The sequence below is a fragment of the Meriones unguiculatus genome, chromosome 19 (genome assembly GCF_030254825.1).
Source record: "Meriones unguiculatus strain TT.TT164.6M chromosome 19, Bangor_MerUng_6.1, whole genome shotgun sequence".
In the NCBI taxonomy this organism is placed as follows: Eukaryota; Metazoa; Chordata; class Mammalia; order Rodentia; family Muridae; genus Meriones; species Meriones unguiculatus.
In genome coordinates this window covers 14726964-14742232 of record NC_083366.1, presented here as the reverse complement: position 1 = coordinate 14742232, position 15269 = coordinate 14726964, and the positions used below count along the sequence as shown (strand labels likewise).

The window sequence follows — 15269 nt, the reverse complement described above, 5'->3', positions numbered from 1 at the left end:
TGGTCTACATACACACACACACACACACACACACACACACACAAACACACTTTTGTGGCACGTTGACAAGGCTACAGGTTAGTAGATAATGAGGCTCCTGAGTCTTGGGACAACCCAAAATCCTGCTCTGTCCGTCCCTCCTTGCTGCCTTCTATCACACCCAAACTGTCTTCGTTACTTATGTGTGTCTCAATCTTAGCACACAGTTTATTGACTTATCATTGTTCTATGTCAATCTTGCACGCCCACTTTCAGGCAGTATGGCAACCACATTACCTTATGTTTCTTCTACTTTCCCTCCATTCTGTTTAGCTCACTGATGTGCTCATCATGATATTTTGTGGGGAAAAAAAGCATGAGCAAAAGGCCTGAGGCAGTAGAGCACTTGCTCTTCAAGTGCAAGGGCCTGAGTTTGATTTCCAGGATCTATATTAAAAAAAAAAAAAGTCTGTGGCACACCCTCATAATTCAATGCTGGAGATGTGGTCACAGGTAGATTCCTAAGAGCAGCCTTGTGGGTAAGCTCTAAGCAGCAAGAGAAAGGAGACTATCTCAAACAAACAAACCCAAAGAGATGGCACAAACAATGACATCTGAGGTTAATCTCTGGTCTCCCTGTACATAAAAACACAGAGACATGTACACATATCTATGTGCTCTCATGGCTCTGAAGTCATGCTATGTTCTTGGTCCCCATGTCTCAGATTTAAGTTTGTCTTTTATGTGTGGCCCTGCTGATGAGTTGATGATAATTCTGCCACACCACATGGCTACCAGAGAGCAAAGGTCACAAGGCATTCTGTAATGGCAAAGTCAGGCAACACTCATTTCCAGGACTGAGGTCCTATCCTGTCACGGGCTAATGTGTCTGAACGGAAGACAATGTCTTTTGAAACTAGTTTCCCTATCTACAGGTCAGGAGGGAAAAAGACACCATGTTCCTGTTTCTTTAGCAGCTCAAGACGGTAAGGAGAGAAAAATGGGCCTGGACAGCCTGGAATAAAGGCCTTCGGGAAATCTGAAGCCTTTGAGCCTTACTGGACAATAATGGTGCCCAAATGTCTGACAATCTCTCCACCGTTACAAGAGCTCGATGATGGAGTCCCGAGGAAACGGGGCAGCCTGCGTGGTCTGGAGCTGTTTATCACCAGAATGCCCTCCTTTTCTGTGAATGTATGACTGCCATTCTGAGAAGTGTCATGGAGGCACTGCGGTGTTAAACATTCAATTGGACCTGACAGGCTACCATATATTTCAATTAGCTTCTACCCCATTGTCCTGGAGGGGGAGGTGGCAGGTCATCTAGAATGCGTAAGCTCCAAGAAAGTGCAGACTGCTGAGGGTCCAGAGCTCGTAGACTCGTCTCTTAAGGCCATGAACCATGGCTTATGTGCAAAGGCAGGAATATGCTGTGTATGATTCAAATGTAATAGCGTACTTGTACATACACATGCTGAAAGAGATGTGATAGGTCACTTTTGGATTCCTATATTGTTGATTTGTCTTAAAACAGTGAACAATGAAAAACCAATGTGAAAGTGCACACACCAAGATTTATGCTAATCTATATTTAAATATTTGAATGATACAAAGAGGGGCTAACTAGATTATTTGTTTGTTTCTTTAAGAAGCAGCATAATAGTCTCCTCTATATTGCTGTGATGCCCAGCTTTGAGGGACATGATTTATTTTTAACTGTTTGTGAACAAATATCTCAATGATAAAACATATCACACACAAGTAGTTATCAAGGAGGCAAGGGTTTTGGCCAAAATTGAAAATCCCATTCCACATGCACTTGGGCTGGTCCCTTACCTGTAACTCAGCACTTGGGAGGCTGGCATGAGAAGATTGCCATGAGCCAGAGAGACGCTTGGATGACACAGTGAGTTCTATTAGGTTGACACCATGTTTCCAGGTAAAGAGACAAACAAAAGAAGCTACTTATAAATTTGTGTGTTCTTTTATTCCCATGCTCCAGAGCTGCATGAGAAAGCACACAGTAAGACTTACCATACAGTGGCTGGGGTAAATGATACTGAGCACAGAAATGAGTATCAAACTGAGCTGAAGACCTACACACAACCAGAGTGGATAATGTCTTTTCAAAAAAAGAAAAGAAATTATAACTTATTAGAGCCAGAAAAGCATTCCTGCCTGGATATTCTAGACAGATCCCATATGTTGAAACCTTTAATTAAGTTTTCTTTAAATTAAAATGCCCTTAAGTAGTATGTAGACCAGCCAGAACAAGCCGTTGGAATTAAGGTCCCTTCCTGTCCGTGAGCTGGGTCACGGACTTATCTATCTCACTCTTGTGCTGGTTTTGGCCAATGCTTAATCTAACACTTGGCTGTGGACATCCAGTTCATGGAAGGGCTTGCCAGGAGTCCAGCAGGTGGCCCGGGGGCTTCTAGGCCACAGAGGATCAAACCATGAAGGTGTAGGGACCATCCCCACATGTTGAGTTGACCTCCTCAGGACAACCAGCCCATTCTGTGTAATGACAGCCACCATCCAAATGCTATTCCTTACTGTAGAAAAAGACAAATCCTTATTATTACTTTATAGGCTACCATGAAGTACCAGGAAATTAACAGTCACTTGAGCCAAAATCAGTAGAATTAGGAAAAAACCGACCCAGAAGGGGAGCAATGTGTTTGAGAGAACAGCAGCAAAGCGGGTAAGAATGAGCGTGTGCGTGTGTGTGTGTGTGTGTGTGTGTGTGTGTGTGTGTGTTAAACAACCAGCTTCATAACTGACACCAGCAAGGCTCCAAAGCCCCTTAATGTCACCTTTGCCTCCTTTTTCACACAGCAAAGGGAATTGCAATGCCACTGCACTCAAGAGTGTGTTTTAGTGAGCACAGGAGCAGACAGGCTCCCAGCTCTGACACACTTAAAACAAGCTCCAGCGGGGGACAGACAGCCTTACCCTCTTATTTCATCTCCCCCTCTGGCATCTGCATCTGACAGACATTTCTATTTCAGAATTCTCATCCTTATCTGCTTGGGGGAGAGAGGGGGGAGGGGAAGAAGAGAGAGAGAGAGAGAGAGAGAGAGAGAGAGAGAGAGAGAGAGAGAGCATAGAATCCTATCTGCAGTCCCAGGAAACTCAGGAATGGCTCAGGAAAACATCAGTAGCAGCAGTAATTCTGAGCACAATGAAACCAACGTCTCCATATCTGTAGCAACTGCTCAATGAAAACAAACAGCCGGCTCCGGCCACGTAGTAGCTTACCCTCTCCACGCTGCGCCGTCTCAGAGATCCATAAGGTATTTTCAGAAGTCTCTGAGGTCTGTTTGGAGTCACTGCAGTCTGAACTACCATGGTGTGAAGCTGCGAGCAATCGTGTGTGTGTGTGTGTGTGTGTGTGTGTGTGTGTGTGTGTGTGTGTGGCTAGTAGCAAAGAGAGAGATGAGCTAGATAGTCCTTCTCACTAAGCTGTGGTCTTCCGGGAGGTTTCCCAAATATCGAAAAACTGAAGGAGTTTTCTGTCCTGTGAGTCAAGACGTGGTTTGTCAGGAGGCGGGGGATGGGGAGAAAGGAAAACAGCCCAAGTTCTCCAACTTCAGCTGTGTGAAGCAGCACCTTCTGCTTCCTTCTGGCTGTCCCTGCAGCGCTGGCTCAGGGGAGACCCGCTGTCCCGGGAGTGGGTAAGTGGTGCTCGTGGGGGGAGTGATCCAGAAACGTCAATTTGGCTTCTTGGGGCTGCTTCGGATGGCAACGGTCAGTTGTCTCATCAAGGCTGTAGCAGACGCATTATTCACTCCACCACGTGACGCCCGAGCCCCTCGGCTGTACAGTAGGTCACATGCTTACCTTAAAAGGACTAAGTGGAATCTCCCCCACATCTGGAGCAGAGATTAATTCAAAATCCTGCGTTCTGATTTCATTCTCTTTCTAACATTAAAAAAAAATATTTGAAGACTGGGAACAATGCACAGGGGAGCTGGGGGTCTCTTTGGATTCATAAATTGCCTCTGCGAATCTGAACATCAGACACGAATGTTTTTCCCACCAGTGCCTCCAACAGAAAATAAATGTATGCATCACATCAATGATGTGAATGCAGTCCACAGGAAGAAAAGGTGGGGGGCGGGAGAAGGGAACTAGCTCCGCTATCTTTGCATCTATGGCTTAGATGATTCAGACCAAAGCCAAAGGAGGTACATGTGCCACCACCTTGCGCAGACGAGCTAAGAGCATTTTTTTTTTGGTTGTTGCTTAAAACGTTTACATTATTTACTTATTCTGCGTGTGCAGGGTGGTGTTGGTGTGAGAAGTGCCACAGTAGGGGTGTGGAGGTCAGAGGATAACACTCGGGGATCGGTTTTCTCCTACCCCGTTCAGTCCCGGTGATCAAGCTGTCTTCAGGCTTGGTGGCGAGTGCCTTTCCTCACCGAGGCATCTCCCTGACCCTAGGGCATTCATTTTTATGTCCTCCAGCAAGCGCGACTAAGTCATGTGTGATTTTACACAGCTTTGAAAGGACACAGGCTCAGCTTCATCCACCAGTTCTTTGTTAACTGAGGCGTAATTCCAACAGACCGTCCAGGTGGGCCACTTTGCACCTCTCCAGTTTACCTGCCACCTCTATCACGTCACCATCAAATCAGCTCACTTCCACAGCAGAGAAAAACTACAAATAATGGCTTTCCTGGATTTAAGGAATTTTTACTTCTTTTGGACATAATTCTACACACACACACACACACACACACACACACACACACACACACCACACACCTCTCCTGTCCTGGTTTTTATGAAAGCAGCGGTCAGTTCCTCTGTGGGGATCTCAGGCTCGGCCTGATGTTAGCCACAGGTTGGGAACTAACTTTTCTTTATTCCCCACAAACTGTAGCTCAGTTTACTGAGAGCGATGGAAAAGAAAGTTGTTTATTCAGAGAAACCTAATAGGAAGTGGGGGGTGGAGTGTGAAGGGAAGAGGAGTTTTATGCTACTAGAGAATGAATGAGAGCAGAGAGGCTGGGAGGAATGGAGCGGTGGGGATGCTGGGGCGCTGGGCTGGAACCGTGGGCAGGGCCCTCCCACGCACACACACCCTGAGAGGCAGTTAAAGAAAGCAACCAGCCCACGTGGGAAAGGCCGAGCGCACAACAATCAGGCTTTGTTCATAATTGGTTCCATGTGTGGAGCTGGAGTGAGCGAGAGGGTGAGGGAGAGGGGAGAGCAGGGAGGGAAGGAGCCCCCTGGATATCTTTGGAGAGGAGGTTTTAGGTTACACCCCATTTGTCCCCCTCCTCTCTTCCTGAATACGCTGCCCAGTTTCAAAGTAGACAGGAGCAGAGGATAAATATGCACTGATCAGGTAGTCACCCAAATCTGTAGGATTTCTAAATGGCGCTGGAACGTATCACAGGTTTGAACAAAGGACGGATGCGTTTTCCAGTTGTCTGTCCACAGAGATGGGGCAGAGTCCTTCCAGCTTGTTCTGAGAGGACACAGAGGATTACAGCCTCTCCTGTGACCCTGGCCCCAGCAAAGCCCTTGAGAGCCGAATTTATTTATATTTCAGTAAATGCAACTTCCTGTTTCCCAGGGGTATTAATGGGGGTTTACTGAAAAACTCAAGGCTTTGGTGGTATAGTTCAGTAAGGGACACTTTGATGAACTAAGTGCAGATAAAACAGAAGCACATGTGTTCAATTATGGTTAAATACATATAGAAGAGAATGTTAATGGAAATCAAAATAACCCTGGGCCGCCCTCCCCACGCATTGCAGCCCAGCACATTCCACCCCTTCCCCGATGTAGGGGGGGCACAGTCATGCTTTCTACTTATAGAAGAGGCTCCTCCCACTAATGGAGTCCTCCCCAGGCCCCGCAGAATGAATGGCCACCTCTTCCTTATGCTCCCAAGGCTCTCAGTAGTCAGCTTGTCCACGATTATCTGATAGTCTACCCACAGGATTTTGAGACCTATACAGTTCAGGTTCCTTACTGAATCTACACCATTGTTGTCTGTTATTTATTTTCATTGTTAGAACACAAGTGTGTTTCCAGGACGGGGCAGGCACTTACACTTGATAGATGCTTACTGAGTTGTCAGACAATGGGCTAACTTTCCAAAGGCTATCTTCGTGAGCCAAATAACTTCCATTATTTGTGTCTCACAGGTGAAGAGACTGAGAAGAAGGTGACCAGAGCACAATGATGGACAGGTCAGATGTAAACCAAAGTAACTTTGTGTAACTCCAGGGTCCAATTTGCTCAATGCCACTGTCACCCGTCACGGGGCACTTGGCCATCTTATAGCAGTTTCACAGTCTAGAAGGAAGATCCTCCTCATGGGCTTATAGGGGAGTTGAAGCTGTGTGCTGGTGAGGTGGGCAGTTTCAAAGTCTCTGGCTCTGCTACTGCCATGTGACCCAGGCTAGACTCCATCCAGGTCATAGACAGCCCAAAAGATCTGGGGAAGGGGCGGCAAGACCCTGCATCAGGGACTCAAAGAGCAGCTGAGTAAGAAGAGCTCAGAGTCGGGTCATTTGTGACACAAGGCCGCATGGATGCCAAGGTGGGGAGGTTACACTGGTACTGATGGAGCAGAGGAGGTGCCAAGCGGCAGGGAGAAGATAAACAGTCACACAGGGACAAGGACAGACTGGCTCTGTGATCAGTGGGTCCAGGGCCAGTGTTGACACTGGACCAAAGAACTGAGTCTGGGAAGTCCAAATGAGATGAAGAGAAAGGATCTGGAAGAAATTTATCTTGGAGACCACAGGTCTTCACCAGGACATGGCAACCATGGGTCACATGCATCAGGGAACATTCTAGAGGGACCCTGGCCAGCTAGGAAAGATGCCATGGGCTAGGTGTCAAGGGGGCTGAGGTAGTGGGGTGGGGGTGGGGCCTCCTCAGCACTTCACTTCTTCACGCTGCTGCCCTTAATGGCCCAAGGACCAAAACACTCAGGCTGACAGAGGGTTTTGTTTGTTTACTTGGAACATTTCCTTCCAGTCCCCAGGAAAACATTTACATGAAAGTCTGGACTGAAGCCACTCAGGAATGGAGTGAGCTGCACTGTCGGAATATCAATGTTCTCCATGTGCCAAAGCAAGACGCGTCAAATCAAAGCTGGCTTCTAGGTCACTGACAGGAGGGTGTGAAGGAGGAGATGGGGGCAAGGGCTTGTGGGACATAAAGCAGTTTATGACACCAGAGTTGGTGGAAAGAGACCGGAAGAAGGGAAGAGCCTAATTGGTATAACATCTATTTGTGTGTGTGTGTGTATACACGAGTGCCCATACATGTTTGTGTTTATGGATAAGTATGCATGTATGTGTGTTTTATGTGTGTGTGTATGTTTGAGTAAGTACCTGTGTCTGTGTTTGTATGTGCTGGTATATGTTGTGTGTGTGACTGTGTGTGTGTGTGTATTTATGTCTGTAGGTTTGTGTGTGTGCTTGTCACATACAAACAGTTGCAAATCAGAGCAATGAACATACATTAATATAAGCTGTACCCAGGGCGAATGAGACACTGATGAAACCCTGGGGCTGGTTACATAAATGTAGACTGGTCCCCGGCCCACCCATCCCTAGGGTGAGCCTGATGCTTGTCCAGATGATTCGAGGTTTGAGAATGAGTAGTGGCGAGGCGAACCCTTCTGCTTGCTGCAAGTCCACAATGCCCACTTTCACTCAGATGTGTAAGAGCCTGACCCTCTGTGAACTCATCTCCTCTGCTCTGTTTCATTCCTCTGCCAGAGCACTTGGAAAGCAGACCACGAGGCAGGGCGGTGCCCGTGGGAAGAAGGGGCTGGAGCACACTGCAGGTGGGTTGCCGAGCAGAAGCTCTAGAAGATGAGGGCATGAGAAGAGGAGCAAAGGACCATGAGCTGAGGAAGGTGCTGGACAGGTGAGCTGGGGGGGGGGGGGGGGCTTCTCTCTGAGAATTTCACAATCACTTAGAATATGGGATGCCTTTTGAGTTTGTGTTTCTTACTGTATTACAAGAGGCAAGTTAAGGGAAGAAAATTTACTTTGGCTCACGGAGGGAATTCAGTTAGCCACAGTGAAAAGCATGGTGGCTGGTGCCTCCCCAATCCATCAGCAGTTAGGAGGCAGTGACAGGACAGGAGGCAGGACCTGGTTATAATCCTAAGGCCTGCTCCAGGCAAGCCATTTTCTCCAGCTAGGTCCTGCCTCATAAAGGTTCACTAGCTTCCCAAGACAGCTCCCTCAGCTGGGGAGCAAATACTCTAGGCCATTTCTCACACAAGCTCAATGCTGCCATTCCTGCTCTTCTCCGGGAAGAAACATCTAACCTTGGGGGATGAGGGTCACAAAAAAGCTGATGGTGGACAAAGCTCAGTGTAGACACACCTTTTCGGGGCTTCCATCTTCAGCTGTGGTTGGTTAGTTCTTGGAACATTTTGCACAATATTAAAAGGGATTTTTTCTCAGCGTTTTGAGCTCTCAGGACAATAGGTAGCCATTGTTACCACCTCCTTGTTTACTGTCCGGGAGGGACAGGCAGGGCTGGAAAGGGAGCATCATAGAAATAGGTTTGAAACTTAAGTTGGCCTCATCTTCCAGGCCATTCAAAGTGGAGGAGAGGAGGAGGGAGAGCCCTGGCCTAGCACTACATACACCTAATCCCAGTACTGGAGGCTGAGGCAGAAGCAGCATGAGTTCTCGGCAGCCTGAGGCACATAGTGAAGTTTACTGACATAGGGAGCTGTTTAAGTGTCTGCCTAGTGTGTCCGGAGCAGTCAAAGGGCAGAATGAGGAGAACACGGGAAGCACTTCGATCTCAGGTTTGCTATGATGTGCCTGAGAGTGGGTCTTTAAAGCGGTCTAGGCGCTCTGATATGGTATGGAGGCTAAAACAAACAAACCAAACAACCCCCCCCAAACGAAAGACAAAACAGCAAGAAACAAAACAAAACAAAAAAAACCCAAAAAAACCCAAAAGTGGAGAGGGCACTCGCTTGGGCTCCAAGCTGAGAGAGTCACTATGGGTGACCAATTGAAAGAAAGACATTGGTGGTATCACTGGATAAGGAAGACATGCTTAGCTTCAGGAAAAGGAGAAAGACAGGGTCCTTAAAACAGGGCACCTTCAGTGACAAAGTTGGCATTAAACCCTGGTCAGTTCCAGAGAACAGACGGCAGCCAGGACAGTTCTAAGCAGCAAAGCTACTTGCTCTGGTTTTCCTTCTACCCGCTTCATTCCTGGAAGGGCTGAGGGACTACGGGAGGTGCGCTGCCGTAGGATGACAGGGAAGGGGCACAACCATGTCCCATTTCCAAACACAGCTGTGGCCCAAACTACTCTGAGTTGGAGTGGAGAAGCTGCAGCTGGGGAGAAGCTTGGGTTTTAGTTATTGCCATGTAAAATAGAGAAGAGATCAAAAGGATTCATGTGAGACGAAGAAATTCTTACCAGGCCCACGCAGTTCCGAGAGTCTGAAGGGGGATTCTGGGAGAGAATCCTTGCATTTCTTTAGCACCCCAGCCGCATTCTTGTTCCTTCCAAACTTAGCTAACTCAGATAGCCCCTGCCTGTCTTAATAGCACTGCCGAGTGGCTGTAGACTATTAAGAAAGCCCGGAAGTGAGGTCAAAGGTAAAAAGTATCCCCCCAAACAGGACCAAGCTATCAAGCAGCACTCCTGGGACTGTGGGAAGCTTCCCAGATGAGTGTGGGGCATTGAGTTTCTCTTGGTTTTAATTGAGGTTTGTTCTCACACATCACACAATTCGAAGTATCTGTCTTTGGACAGAGTGCATCCCCTCCCCCTGTCACACAGAAGATGATGCAAGAAGAATTGTAGTTGATTTGGGTGGAGAGCTAAAATTTCCTTCCTTGCTCCCATCCCCCTTTAGCATCCCCTCACTTTCCTCTCTCTTTCTTTCCCTCTCCTTCCTTTCCACCCTTCTGTATCTTCCATTAGTTGGCTGCATTCCACATTTCATTTAACACCTCTCCTTCCTTGAGATATCGTACAAAGAATATAACTGATCTGGGGTGGATTTGCTGAGTTTGACTCCAGGTGTGGTGCTCAAGGCTGAGCCAACTCACTTCTGAGAGTATACTGTGATTGTCTTGCATACCACACCCAACCCTATGATACGGGCCATGGCCCTTCCCCAAACCAAGCTTATTATTTTCTTTCATTGATTATATTTCCTTATTCAGTCATCGGGTACCTTACTGAGTGTCTGATGAAATAACACGGCCCCTTGAGGTGGCACATTGTACTGGAGAAACTATTCTGGAAGCTGATGCACTTGAATGTTTTATCGAATAGGCACTCTTCTTTCCCTGGATGAAGATGAAGCCACCTACCCAAGAAGTAAAGAAATGTCTTCTTGGCTTTTGAAAACTTGGTGTTTGGTAGGTTTCAGTTCAATGAGGGCACCCAAAATAAGGCTCCCGAGCCCATCAACTCAAAGACCTGCTTCCTATCACAGTGGAAATAGCCCCCACCCTGTGTGTGTGCCACAGGAAAATCTGGAGATAATCAGATGTCGTGGAACCTCCTGAGATCTTCAAAGCTATGGTCAAGCTGTAGAGACTGTGGAGAATTATAATGCTTGTCATGGAGGAGTCACCAATATTCTGTCTGAGCGTGCCTTGATCATCAAACGTAAGACTGTTGGCTTGCTGGCAGCATGATTTACATTTTTACTCATGAGGTCTGGCTTACAAGCAGCAGCAGCAGCAGCGTGTGTGTGTGTGTGTGTGTGTGTGTGTGTGTGTGTATGTGTGTGTGTATACCTGTTTATGTGAAGTGGTGTGGTGTGTGTGTGTGTGTTATATGAAAGTGCATATGTGTGTATCTCAGCGCATGTGGAGTCCAGAGGACAAGCTCGTCTATCATTTCTCAGATGTCACACATCTTGGATTTTTGGTAGTCTCTCATTGGCCTGGAAATTGCAACTAGGTTAGGCTGTCTGGCCAGTGAGCTCCAGGCAACTTGTCTGTTTCTACCTCTCCAGTGCTTGGGTTACAAGCACACATCACTATGGCTTTTGTTCACATGAGTTCTTGGGATGGAACTCAGGTCTTCATGCTCGCAAAGCAAACACTTTATCAACTGAGCAGTCTCTCTAGGCTTTCATTCCTCTGTATGAAAGCTCTCCAGGCCTTGCCTTGATATGATTTCTCCCCACCAGCACCCTACTTGCCCTTGCCAGCTAGAGGCCACTCCAGACACTCAGAGGCTGCAAGCCTGCACTAATGGCCATTCTGCATGGTGGGAATAGCTTATTGCACGTGCTGTTAAGAGTGATGTCATGTCCTGGTCCCAGAGAATCAATACTGTTGCCAGGATGCCGTGTGATTAAGCAGGTAATAGGCTGACCTGTGGGGCTGTCTCTGCGAATGGGCTTTCGAGATCATTTTGCAAAGCCCCTTTTCATGTTCTGTCAGCTGTAGATGGGTTTTGATAACTAGCATTGATTTGTCATGTTTATGAAGTGCACTTTGCACAGGGTAAACTGCGTAATTACACCTGGAATGGCAAAATAAATAATGCCCTTATCTGCAGTATTGACTTCCCAGAATTAGCTGGATATATATGGTGCAGTCCTAAGCAGATCCAGTACATGTTCATCTTTGATTTTCAATAGGCTTGGCTCTCCCATGTCAGCTATATGAGATGCTTAGCTAAGTTGTGGGTGGCAAATGACCAACTCTTAAACCTGTTTCTCATTTGCATGCTTACATTTTTCTAGGCAGAGAACTTAAACATGTAATTTTCATCTACAGAACGAATCTCCATAGTTGAAATAATCCTTCCAATGCTGCAAAGAAGAGTGGGGCCTTTCCTTGATGGTGTCTGATTCCTCTCTCCCCCATACCTAAGGAACATGTTACTACCAAGGGCAATTATTACCCAGTCACCCATGACTCTACTATTTTCCCAATGGGATGGGAGGAAGCAACTTGAACTTATTAGAAAGACTGGCATCTCCTAACTTCATGCCGTGGGAATATGGTTTATCTTGAGTGTTCTCTGGACACCCACTAACCCGTAAGTCAAAATGTCAGAGGGCTTTCCAGTTCAAGTTCATGGCCAGAATGGATAAAATACCTTCAATGGAGCAATTCTTAGAGGCAAATGAGGATGAATAGAGGATTCTGTTGCTGTTTTCTTGGCCTACACCACTCCGTTTGCATTTTAAGCCTCTACAACATAAAGAAAAGTTGTGAAAATTGCGTGAGATACTGAGTCACATGTGTGAGAACAAGACTGGTAAGAAATGACACCAATGGGCTGGACAGATGGCTCAGTGGGTGAAGCACTTGTACAAGCATGAGAAGCTGACTTTGAATCTCCAGAACCGATGTAAAGAAATGGAGACAGGAGAATCCTTGGAGGCTTTCTGAACAGCTAGCTAGGCACACACAGAAAAAACAACAGAGACCTGCTTTACATAATGTGGAAGGTGAGTACCAACATCGAGGTTGTTCTCTGACTTCTATGATGGGTCCTATAGTATGACAACTTGACACAAGCTAGAGTCATTTGGAAAGAGGAAACCTCAACTGAGAAATTGCCTCCACCAGATTGGCTTATAAGCAACCCTGTGGGTTGTTTTCTTGATCGATGAATGATGTGAGAAGGCCCAGTGCGCAGTGGGTGGTGCCAGTTCTGGGCAGGTGGTCAAGAAATCAGGCTGAGCAAGACTCAAGGAGCAAGTCAGTAAGCAGCATTCATGCATGCCTTCTGTTTCAGTCCCTGCACTGAGTTCTTGCCGCAGCTTCTCTCAGTGATGGGCTTATAAGGTATTAGGTGAAATAACCCCTTTGTCCCCAAATTGCTTTTAGTAATGGTGTTTCATCATAGCAATAGAGAGCGTAACTAAGACAACCTCATTATATGATCAAAGGAAAACCAGTATAACTTACTTTCAGCAAGGAAGTGATACTGGATCCGAGGGGCTGATTGGCAAAGAGTGAATGGTAGATGAAGGTCAACAGGGAAGTTGCAAGGTTATTACAGCGTCCAGATGAAGTCTAGAACCTGGATATTATTCCTCTACAGCTCTCTATCCGGAGAGACCGGAAGAAGGATGTTAATACCCCTTAGGATAGATGCATAGGAGGAGGGCAAGGTCTGAGAAGATGATGTTGAGTGGCTCTGGACGTGCTGAGTTTCTGGTGCTTGGATGTTTGGAAACAGAATTTAAGAGAGGAGACAACCCTGAAAATGTACTCTGGTTTTCAATATCATTTGAGCAACCGCTAGGAAAAATTCTATTATTAGAAGCACAGGACAACCTTTCAATAATGGGCAGATTTACTTCTTGAGAACATGGAGATAAAGTTCTTCAGCACTTTTGTTGAACATTGAGCCTAGGAAGAGGCCAATAAGAGTTCCAAGCAAAGGGGGACTGGTCACAGAAGAGATAGAAGGTGGGCTGCTAGGGTGATGGACAAGAGAAGCATCAAGACAGCCATGTATGAGATCAAGAAAGGAGCTCATCTAATGGATGGATGAATGACAGAGAGTTCCAAAAATGATGCACCCCACCACAAAAATGGAATTGAATTGAGCATATAATAAAGTTTCCAAATTGACACAAGTCATATAACTCGATTGAAGACCTTAGAGAAAAATGGCTGATGAGAATATAGGATATTAAGCAAATATTAGAAGAAGGCAATTATTGACTCCAGGAAAAAAACATAAAGTTGTAAAGCTTACCAGTTTATGCAGTTATAGTATACACTATTTCTTGGGTATAAACAATATTTTGTTAGCCTAATGAAAGCAGGTTTTATGTTAAACTATAGTATCAATATATCAAGATGACAGGAGAAGGGAGAAATGTGTGTGTGTATGTGTGTGTGTATATGTGTGTGTGTATGAATGTAACAAGAGATAAAACCCTCAGACTGTGGAGATGGCTTAGTAAGTAAAATATTTATTTTGACAGCATGAAGACCTGAGTTCAATCCCAGGAACCATCCAAGTACATTTTGATTTTAAAAGAACTGGAGAGGCAGGTACAGGTTCACCCTTGGTAGTCAGTGGTTAGCCAGCCTAGCCAGCCTAGCCTACTTCATGAGCTCTAGATCAGTGAGAGACTAAGACACGCATATGGATGAGCATTCACACACTTGTGCACCTCCATACATAGGAACACACATACACAAAGAGTTAAATTCTGTTACTTTGGGTAAGTGCCCAGTAAATGCTTTCTTTATGAGTTGCTTTGGTCATGGTGACTCTTCATCACAATAGAACAAGGACTAAGACAACACATTATTGAGAGAACTACAGTTAACCACATGGTATATAACATGGTTTCCTGTGGGTAGAGGGACTCAGAGGTTGGAAGGAAGGGATTGGGACCTGAAGTATTTTTTCATAAGCCTTTTAGTATTCTTCAACTTTTATGTTCATGAAAATTACCACACATAGCCATGGAAAGCCCCCATGGCCTGCGTCTCGTGGCTAAGTCTTACAAACAAAGAGTGCTGCTGCACAAACCCACAAACTTCGAAAAGAAGATCCTGCTGAGGTCAGGACACTTCAAGAAAGAAGAGATTCCGGAGACGATCTTGTTTGAGATGCTTGATGCCACCAAGAGCAAGGCCCGGGTGAAGGTCAGCTAGTTAATCCCTGACAGAGGTAGGATTCATCTATATGGTTATAGAGGGCAAGAAGGCTGTGAAGAGACCTTGAACCCAGAAAGGAAAGCCCATCTGAGAGAGCAAGCAGCTCTGAAGGCCAAAACAGAGTAGAAGTATTTGAGCTGGATTTGCAAAACTCAGGAATAAGGTTGCAACAATATGCCTGCATTAGAAAGGACGTGATAAGACACCCTCTTTGCTTTGCACAGATTTATTCCTCTTTGCTGTTTCTGCTGTAGAGGACCAAACACATTTTCTTAAAGAAAAAACAATTGCCATGCACATATGTTGATAAAAATCAAAATGAAATTGCAAGCAGAAGGAGCAATGTTTCAGGAAGCTCGAGCCAGCACAATAGGAAAACAAGAAGGTCCCGGATGGTCCTGAGGATGTGCACACAGAATGCTGGGAGCAGAAACTAAGCAGAAGAGAGGAGAGGTGGCGGCATCTGCCTCCTTTTGGAAGGACAGATTCAAGTAGAGATAATCAGGTTATTTAATCCAACAAGAATGTTTCAAGGCATCTGCTTACTTTCCTGTTGTTCCTTCTTCAGTTTGTATTGGGTGCCCTTGGTCTATGGGAAGGTCTTGGAATGTCCCTGAAAGGCAGAGCCTCTGAGCTTTACCTACTAGAGATAAGAGATAAAATAAA

The 15269-nt window shown here is 45.9% G+C and overlaps 1 protein-coding gene and 1 long non-coding RNA gene across 5 annotated transcripts in view; one reads left to right on the top strand and one right to left on the bottom strand.

Annotated features, from left to right (window-relative positions):
• Frmd4a (FERM domain containing 4A) overlaps window positions 1-15269 on the bottom strand; it is a 577932-nt gene that overhangs the window by 292849 nt on the left and 269814 nt on the right. Inside the window, exon 1 of one of the 4 annotated variants that reach the window (XM_060372404.1) lies at window positions 3241-3264. The exons of the other annotated variants lie outside the window; for them this stretch is intronic. The gene's annotated coding sequence lies outside the window, so the exon portion shown is untranslated. Of the gene's footprint in view, window positions 1-3240; window positions 3265-15269 lie in introns of those variants that run through there. 4 annotated transcript variants of the gene reach the window in all.
• LOC132649210 (uncharacterized) lies at window positions 6143-10373 on the top strand. The gene is made up of 3 exons (XR_009587653.1): window positions 6143-6188; window positions 7734-7884; window positions 10282-10373. It is a non-coding gene; the product is annotated as an uncharacterized LOC132649210 (long non-coding RNA).